We start from the raw sequence: 8,534 nt of genomic DNA, 5'->3' as shown, positions 1-8,534 counted from the left end.
GGTCCAAATACCCAAAAAGAGTGGAGCTCGAGGACAAGTAGCCGCTGGAGTGACCTGGGTTAAAGGGGACTGGGAATCCAAGCTGATGTGGACTTACCGGCAGTTCCAGGAGTCTGGCCGGCCAGAGAGGGATAGGTCGGGCAGAGACCAGCTTCTTCCAAGATCCGGTTTACATACAAAACAAGGGAAACTAAAGCTCTGGGAGATCACGGTTGCTCTGAGGAGCCCAAAACCGCTGAGAGACAAGAGGGGGTAGGTGGTAGGGGTTTAACCCCTGCAGCCCTGCATCCGTGACAAAGAGAATGAAGCAAAATGGATAATAGGAGTAAATCGGAAAGTTGTTAAAAACTTAATGTTCTATCTGATTCATGAAAGAAAATATCAGATATGTTCCTTCCCTTATTCTGCATTCTAGTGCTTTGTTTTATAGGTTTTATTTGCATGTTTTACAACTCTTTCTGCCTACGGATCATTGATTTTCGTGCTCATTACATATTGCATATAACCAGATCACAGAAGCTGTTTATTGTGCTAAAGTTTCTGTTTAAGTTTCCGAGCAAAACGTTTCTAAAGCCCCATATAAATGGTTTTGTTTCCATGAGGCTTCTAAGGTTATTCAGACATTCACTTTCAGCTGTGACTTGTGTGATCTTGAGTTGAAGTGTAAATCTGGGGATTGATGTTTCCCGTGTACAATAGAGAATTGTACTGTGATTTAAAATGGATCCAGTCTAACGTGCTGCTGGAGTAGTCTACATTGCATATGACAGTGCATCTTAATCTTCTATATAACTAATACCTATAATCTCTGCTAATGCTTCATATAATAATGTCTTATAGAGTCTCCTACTGCTCCATATATATCAGTCTGGAACTCAATTCATTGCTAAACATATATACTGCCACTATACCTTTCCCTAGTAATTGATATAACGTCTCTGTATAACCTTCCTTTAACTATAACTCATCCTATTGCTACATATCTCTGACTATAGTTTTCCATATATTCTCTTTATAACCCTCCCTATTTTATGTAACTTAACTGTATACCTTCTCTTATAACCCAGGTAAACCTTTGCTAGAATTGTAGTTATTGCTTAAAGCGACAAACAAGTGCAGAAAAAAAGTTAAACACATAGTTAATGCAATTAACTACTTGGGGGTTGATTTATGAAGCAGCGGATGCTGCTTCCGACTCACTCCGCTTCCATTCCGCCTGTAGCGGAAGTTAAGAAGCAGCGGTCCTAAGACCGCTGCTCCTTAACTTGTCCGCCACCTCTGAGGTGGCGGACAGCAATCAGCCCGATCGAATATAATCGGGTTGATTGACACCTCCTGCTAGCGGGGCGGTATTGCACCAGCAGTTCACAAGAACTGCTGGTGCAATGATAAATACCGGCAGCGTATGCTGTCAGCATTTATCGATGTGCGGCAGACATGATTCGCTATAGTGGATCATGTCTGTCCGCACCATGATAAATTTACCCCTTGGTGCTAACTGAACAAATCTGGTGAGCCAATGACAACAGAAACATGTGTGTGAAGCCACCAGTCACCAGCTACCTCCCAGTAGTGCATTGCTGCCCCTGAATCTACCTAGTACCTAGGTATATTTTTTAACATAGGATACCAAGATTACAAAGTAAATTTGATTATAGAAGTAAACTAAGTTTTTTACAATTACATGACCTATATGAACACTGAAAGTATACTTTTTATTTTAGTGTCCCTCCAACTTATCCCTCTTTATAACTCTGTTTGCTTAGTATAATGTCTTACTGAACTTATTCTATTGATTAGTGTAACTTCCTATAATTCTTCCTCTTATGCCATGGAATCCCTATCAATAAATGTTATTTCTTCACATGGCTTCTTCTGTTACTTCACATCTTAGGGTGTGACTAATTTGGTCTGGGATGAGCTGGTGTAAGTGTGTTAGGCTTCTGATTTGCTGTTGGTTTACGTACGTCCTCATTCCTAGGGTGACCATATTGCCGCTTTAAAAAGGGACACATCTGAAAAATACATATGTCAGGGTTCTTATAATGGAACATTATTCAACACATTTCTTTAAACAGCCCTGACTTAAGTATTTTTCATATGTGTCCCTTTTTAAAGCGGCAATATGGTCACCCTACTCTTTCCGTATTAGTATTGTACTAAATTTAGTCATTTTCAGCATCTTGGTAGTTTTAGAAGAATATTAGCATTTCTTGCTTAGCAACTCTAACCCACAATTTTGTGTGTGTCTCTACACCTGTGATTTAGTCAGTTAAAACTGACATATAAATATATTTACTTTTTATATTATTTAATTTACATCTATCTCAGACTGCTATCTTTGATTAATATATCTTTGACAATGGTTAAAACACTATTTTATTTATATAATTATTAATTATTTATTACTTTAATATGTAATTCTGAATTTAATTATTCATATTTATAGATATATTGTGTATATAAAATATTAGAATCAATATAATTCTTAAAAATGCATATGATTTCATTGACTATATGTGAGTTTTACATGTTTTATAAACATTTTGTAATACTAGTTGTAAAGGGCATTCTGTCTCTTTAAGCTTAGTAGTGTTAGCTAAAAATGGGAGTACATTGACATCAACATTCAACAAACTAAGTTCAATTAACGGAAATGAAAACCCAAAACAGCCTTCCACTGTCATAATTTGGAGGGTACTAAACAAAAATCTCACAGCTTTGGAAACTGCTTCACGGTCTTCTTTTTTGGCAGCTGTTTCAGGTGGCTGAAAAAAAAACAACCAGATATATAAACTGGCCTTATTGCTCTCTGAAGCGCTGCATATAGTTTTTTCTTCCATTATTCTATCTAACAATTACTTATAGTTTGTCTTGATTGATAAATATACCTCTTAATATATATATATATATATATATATATATATATATATATATATATATATATATATATATATATATATATATATATAACTTATTCCTAATCCTCATAGCACTGCTCCATATATCACCTTTTATTGCGCATTAAAGGGCGTTAAACTCAAAATGCAATTTTCCCTAAAGCATTTCTTTATGTTTAGATAAAAAAAGTTTTTTGTTTCCCCCCACTCCTGAGGCTGGAGAGCAGCCTGCAAATTTGACACCCCATATCCCTGTAACTTTCTATGTAGTGTTTGTCTGATGATTTATATCTCCAATTGGTCCTGAGAAAGGAAATAATATAAACACACTCAAGAGGCTTTTCATGGGGTATGGCCCTGGACTGCAAAACAATGTGTGTTTTGCTAGCAACCAGTTTGCTTTTAAAACTGTTATTGTGTATGTAGATTATTTGTATTGTAGTGCTTAATGGCTGATATATACAATGCAAACATAGACAAAATCACTTTAGTCTCTCTTTAATAGCACTCTGTAAAGCAACCTATTATGCTGTAAAGCCGTTTCCTAGTCATCTTATTGCACTATATAGCCATCTGCTATAACTTCACCTCTGTAAGCCCGAGTATCCTGTGTGATGGGTACACCCATGTATAAGGATCTCCAGCCATTAGCCCAGTGTTCCTCTTCATTTCCCAATTACTGGTTTCTCTTCTGCTTCCACAAAACCAGCATCCTCTTATTTCTGCCTGTCTTCCCCAATATGTATTACACAGTAAGCGTATGTATATGTATTACACAGTAAGCGCATGTATATGTATTACACAGTAAGCGCATGTATATGTATTACACAGTAAGCGCATGTATATGTATTACACAGTAAGCGTATGTATATGTATTACACAGTAAGCGCATGTATATGTATTACACAGTAAGCGCATGTATATGTATTACACAGTAAGCGCATGTATATGTATTACACAGTAAGCGCCTGTATATGTATTACACAGTAAGCGCATGTATATGTATTACACAGTAAGCGCATGTATATGTATTACACAGTAAGCGCATGTATATGTATTACACAGTAAGCGTATGTATATGTATTACACAGTAAGCGTATGTATATGTATTACACAGTAAGCGCATGTATATGTATTACACAGTAAGCGCATGTATATGTATTACACAGTAAGCGCATGTATATGTATTACACAGTAAGCGCATGTATATGTATTACACAGTAAGCGCATGTATATGTATTACACAGTAAGCGCATGTATATGCATTACACAGTAAGCGCATGTATATGTATTACACAGTAAGCGCATGTATATGTATTACACAGTAAGCGCATGTATATGTATTACACAGTAAGCGCATGTATATGTATTACATAGTAAGCTCATCAGACATGTATGTGTATGCATTACACAGTAAGCTCATCAGAAATGTATGTATATGTATAACACAGTAAGCTCATCAGACATGTATATGTATTACACATTAAGCTCATCAGACATGTATATCTATGTATTACACAGTAAGCTCATCAGACATGTATATCTATGTATTACACAGTAAGCTCATCAGACATGTATGTGTATGTATTACACAGTAAGCTCATCAGACATGTATGTATATGTATTACACAGTAAGCTCATCAGACATGTATGTGTATGTATTACACAGTAAGCGCATGTATATGTATTACATAGTAAGTACATCAGAAATGTATGTGTATGTATTATACAGTAAGCTCATCAGACATGTATATGTATTACACATTAAGCTCATCAGAAATGTATGTATATGTATAACACAGTAAGCTCATCATACATGTATATGTATTACACATTAAGCTCATCAGACATGTATATCTATGTATTACACAGTAAGCTCATCAGACATGTATATCTATGTATTACACAGTAAGCTCATCAGACATGTATGTGTATGTATTACACAGTAAGCTCATCAGACATGTATGTGTATGTATTACACAGTAAGCTCATCAGACATGTATGTGTATGTATTACACAGTAAGCGCATGTATATGTATTACATAGTAAGTACATCAGAAATGTATGTGTATGTATTATACAGTAAGCTCATCAGACATGTATATGTATTACACATTAAGCTCATCAGACATGTATATCTATGTATTACACAGTAAGCTCATCAGACATGTATATCTATGTATTACACAGTAAGCTCATCAGACATGTATATCTATGTATTACACAGTAAGCTCATCAGACATGTATATCTATGTATTACACAGTAAGCTCATCAGACATGTATGTGTATGTATTACACAGTAAGCTCATCAGACATGTATGTATATGTATTACACAGTAAGCTCATCAGACATGTATGTGTATGTATTACACAGTAAGCGCATGTATATGTATTACACAGTAAGCGCATGTATATGTATTACACAGTAAGCGCATGTATATGTATTACACAGTAAGCGCATGTATATGTATTACACAGTAAGCGCATGTATATGTATTACACAGTAAGCGCATGTATATGTATTACACAGTAAGCGCATGTATATGTATTACACAGTAAGCGTATGTATATGTATTACACAGTAAGCGCATGTATATGTATTACACAGTAAGCGTATGTATATGTATTACACAGTAAGCGCATGTATATGTATTACACAGTAAGCGCATGTATATGTATTACACAGTAAGCGCATGTATATGTATTACACAGTAAGCGCATGTATATGTATTACACAGTAAGCGCATGTATATGTATTACACAGTAAGCGCATGTATATGTATTACACAGTAAGCGCATGTATATGCATTACACAGTAAGCGCATGTATATGTATTACACAGTAAGCGCATGTATATGTATTACACAGTAAGCGCATGTATATGTATTACACAGTAAGCGCATGTATATGTATTACACAGTAAGCGCATGTATATGTATTACATAGTAAGCTCATCAGACATGTATGTGTATGCATTACACAGTAAGCTCATCAGAAATGTATGTATATGTATAACACAGTAAGCTCATCAGACATGTATATGTATTACACATTAAGCTCATCAGACATGTATATCTATGTATTACACAGTAAGCTCATCAGACATGTATGTGTATGTATTACACAGTAAGCTCATCAGACATGTATGTATATGTATTACACAGTAAGCTCATCAGACATGTATGTGTATGTATTACACAGTAAGCTCATCAGACATGTATGTGTATGTATTACACAGTAAGCGCATGTATATGTATTACATAGTAAGTACATCAGAAATGTATGTGTATGTATTATACAGTAAGCTCATCAGACATGTATATGTATTACACATTAAGCTCATCAGAAATGTATGTATATGTATAACACAGTAAGCTCATCAGACATGTATATGTATTACACATTAAGCTCATCAGACATGTATATCTATGTATTACACAGTAAGCTCATCAGACATGTATATCTATGTATTACACAGTAAGCTCATCAGACATGTATGTGTATGTATTACACAGTAAGCTCATCAGACATGTATGTGTATGTATTACACAGTAAGCTCATCAGACATGTATGTGTATGTATTACACAGTAAGCGCATGTATATGTATTACATAGTAAGTACATCAGAAATGTATGTGTATGTATTATACAGTAAGCTCATCAGACATGTATATGTATTACACATTAAGCTCATCAGACATGTATATCTATGTATTACACAGTAAGCTCATCAGACATGTATATCTATGTATTACACAGTAAGCTCATCAGACATGTATATCTATGTATTACACAGTAAGCTCATCAGACATGTATGTGTATGTATTACACAGTAAGCTCATCAGACATGTATGTATATGTATTACACAGTAAGCTCATCAGACATGTATGTGTATGTATTACACAGTAAGCGCATGTATATGTATTACATAGTAAGCTCATCAGACATGTATGTGTATGTATTACACAGTAAGCTCATCAGAAATGTATGTGTATGTATTACACATTAAGCTCATCAGACATGTATGTGTATGTATTAAACAGTAAGCGCATCAGGCATGTATGTGTATGTATTACACAGTAAGCGCATGTATATGTATTACACAGTAAGCGCATCAGACATGTATGTGTATGTATTACACAGTAAGCGCATCAGACATGTATGTATATGTATTACACAGTAAGCGCATGTATATGTATTACACAGTAAGCGCATCAGACATGTATGTGTATGTATTACACAGTAAGCGCATCAGACATGTATGTGTATGTATTACACAGTAAGCTCATCAGACATGTATGTGTATTACACAGTAAGCTCATCAAACATGTATGTGTGTGTATTACACAGTAAGCTCATCAGACATGTATGTATATGTATTACACAGTAAGCTCATCAGACATGTATGTGTATGTATTACACAGTAAGCTCATCAGACATGTATGTGTATGTATTACACAGTAAGCGCATGTATATGTATTACATAGTAAGTACATCAGAAATGTATGTGTATGTATTATACAGTAAGCTCATCAGACATGTATATGTATTACACATTAAGCTCATCAGAAATGTATGTATATGTATAACACAGTAAGCTCATCAGACATGTATATGTATTACACATTAAGCTCATCAGACATGTATATCTATGTATTACACAGTAAGCTCATCAGACATGTATATCTATGTATTACACAGTAAGCTCATCAGACATGTATGTGTATGTATTACACAGTAAGCTCATCAGACATGTATGTATATGTATTACACAGTAAGCTCATCAGACATGTATGTGTATGTATTACACAGTAAGCTCATCAGACATGTATGTGTATGTATTACACAGTAAGCGCATGTATATGTATTACATAGTAAGTACATCAGAAATGTATGTGTATGTATTATACAGTAAGCTCATCAGACATGTATATGTATTACACATTAAGCTCATCAGACATGTATATCTATGTATTACACAGTAAGCTCATCAGACATGTATATCTATGTATTACACAGTAAGCTCATCAGACATGTATATCTATGTATTACACAGTAAGCTCATCAGACATGTATGTGTATGTATTACACAGTAAGCTCATCAGACATGTATGTATATGTATTACACAGTAAGCTCATCAGACATGTATGTGTATGTATTACACAGTAAGCGCATGTATATGTATTACATAGTATGCTCATCAGACATGTATGTGTATGTATTACACAGTAAGCTCATCAGAAATGTATGTGTATGTATTACACATTAAGCTCATCAGACATGTATGTGTATGTATTACACAGTAAGCGCATCAGGCATGTATGTGTATGTATTACACAGTAAGCGCATGTATATGTATTACACAGTAAGCGCATCAGACATGTATGTGTATGTATTACACAGTAAGCGCATCAGACATGTATGTATATGTATTACACAGTAAGCTCATCAGACATGTATATGTATTACATAGTAAGCGCATCAGACATGTATGTGTGTGTATTACACAGTAAGCGCATCAGACATGTATGTGTATGTATTACACAGTAAGCTCATCAGACATGTATGTGTATTACACAGTAAGCTCATCAAACATGTATGTGTGTGTATTACACAGTAAGCGCATCAGAA

General features: G+C 34.7%; 1 long non-coding RNA gene across 1 annotated transcript in view; it reads right to left on the bottom strand.

Moving 5' to 3' along the window:
- Positions 1–261: 261 nt before the first annotated feature.
- Positions 262–8,534, bottom strand: part of LOC128647850 (uncharacterized) — a 47,825-nt gene continuing 39,552 nt past the window's right edge. Inside the window, exons 2-3 of the long non-coding RNA XR_008400435.1 lie at positions 2,718–2,768; positions 262–282 (exon numbers count right to left, since the gene is read on the bottom strand). This is a non-coding gene — a long non-coding RNA (uncharacterized LOC128647850). The remainder of the gene's footprint in view (positions 283–2,717; positions 2,769–8,534) is intronic.

The sequence above is a fragment of the Bombina bombina genome, chromosome 2 (assembly GCF_027579735.1).
Source record: "Bombina bombina isolate aBomBom1 chromosome 2, aBomBom1.pri, whole genome shotgun sequence".
NCBI lineage: Eukaryota > Metazoa > Chordata > Amphibia > Anura > Bombinatoridae > Bombina > Bombina bombina.
Note: the sequence above shows the minus strand (reverse complement) of the source record. Positions and strands in the feature narration are given on the sequence as shown.